This window comes from Oncorhynchus masou, unplaced genomic scaffold, assembly GCF_036934945.1.
Source record: "Oncorhynchus masou masou isolate Uvic2021 unplaced genomic scaffold, UVic_Omas_1.1 unplaced_scaffold_1498, whole genome shotgun sequence".
In the NCBI taxonomy this organism is placed as follows: Eukaryota; Metazoa; Chordata; class Actinopteri; order Salmoniformes; family Salmonidae; genus Oncorhynchus; species Oncorhynchus masou.
This window is the reverse complement of record NW_027004989.1, coordinates 132,501-134,504: the sequence shown is the minus strand read 5'-3', so window position 1 is coordinate 134,504 and position 2,004 is coordinate 132,501.

The following is a 2,004-nucleotide window of genomic DNA, read 5'->3' as shown; positions in this document are numbered from 1 at the left end:
TGCTGCCCCAGATATGGCGATTATATTGTGATCATTACATCCAATGAATCCTGTTACTGCTTTAAAGCAACATTTCTGCAGCGTTAGTAAAGATGTGATCAATACATGTTGATAATTTAATTCCTGTGCTGTTTGTAACTACCCTGGTAGGTTGACTGATAACCTGAACCAGGTTGCAGGCACTAGTTACATTTTGAAGCTTTTTCCTTGAGTGGGCAGCTTGATGAGAGCCAGTCGGTATTTAAATCACCCAGAAAATATACCTCTCTGTTGACGTCACATACATTATCAAGCATTTTCACACATTATCCAGATACTGACTGTTAACACTTGGTGGTCTATAGCAGCTTCCCACCAGAATGGGCTTTAGGTGAGGCAGATGAACCTGTAGCCATATTACTCCAACAGGATTTAACATTATCCAGATACTGACTGTCTATACAGCTTCTCACCAGAATGGGCTTTAGGTGAGGCAGATGAACCTGTAGCCATATTACTTCAACAGTATTTAACATTATCCAGATACTGACTGTCTATAGCAGCTTCCCACCAGAATGGGCTTTAGGTGAGGCAGATGAACCTGTAGCCATATTACTTCAACAGGATTTAACATTATCCAGATACTGACTGTCTATAGCAGCTTCCACCAGAATGGGCTTTAGGTGAGACAGATGAACCTGTAGCCATATTACTTCAACAGGATTTAACATTATCCAGATACTGACTGTCTATAGCAGCTTCCCACCAGAATGGGCTTTAGGTGAGGCAGATGAACCTGTAGCCATATTACTTCAACAGGATTTAACATGAGATAATCTTTACAGGAATGTTGTTCTGAATATAAACAGCAACACCACCCCCATTGGCATTTCTGTCTTTTCTGTAGATGTTATAACCATGTATTGCTACCACTGTGTCATCAAAGGTATTCTCTAAGGGAGTTTCAGAGATCAGTCAGAATATGAATGGCATCTGTCACTAGAGATTAATTTAATATGTTACTAGTAAATTATTGATTTCATGAACCTTGTTTCCTAGACTACATATGTTAACGCGGGCTATTCTGAGCACTTTTTCTTCCGGGATGCTTGCTTGTTTTCATTGCTTTTACTGGGAAGTTTAGCAGAGGTAACCTGTGTTACTTGTTGTCACCTTTTGTCATTAGACAGTTTAATTTATTAAATCACCAGCATTCCATGTAACATTGAATAAATATATTATATTAGTTACTTTGGTTAAAGGGCCAGTTTCCCAGACACAGATTAAGTCTAGTCCTGGACCTTAAATAACTTTCTATTGAAACTTCCATTGAGCATGCTTTTTTAGTTCAGCACTAGACTCAATCTGTGTCCAGGAAACAGGCCCCATATGTATTACTGACATGCTTGTCCTTGTTCAGGACTCCACACACAGACTTCAGATTGAACCCTTGACTTCCAATGTCCAGGGAGGGACAATGTTCAGGTAAAATATTGTGGATTGTGCAACATTTCCCCATTACACACCCCCCCCCCCACCCCCAAAAAATGTATTCAATCTCTGTTAAATTGGTTGTTGATCATTTCTAGACAATCATTTTTCAGGTCTTGATTTTCAAATAGATTTCAGTCAAAACTGCAACATTCAATGTCGTCTTGGAAAGCAACTCCTGTGTGAACATCCCCAACCTCAATGAATATATATATATATACAAGTTTAGGACAGAGGCTGAATTTTAATAAATGGTTTTATTATCATACATTTCTTTATCCATCTTTGGGTAGGAGGTGGAGGGGCGAGAGAGGGAGAAGGGGAGGGTGGAGTAGAAGGGGAGGGTGGAGTAGAAGGGGCGAGAGAGGGAGAAGGGGGAGGGTGGAGTAGAAGGGGAGGGTGGAGTAGAAGGGGGAGGGTGGAGTAGAAGGGGCGAGAGGGGGAGAAGGGGAGGGTGGAGTAGAAGGGGAGGGAGGGGAGAAGGGGGAGGGTGGAGTAGAAGGGGCGAGAGGGGGAGAAGGGGAGGGTGGAGTA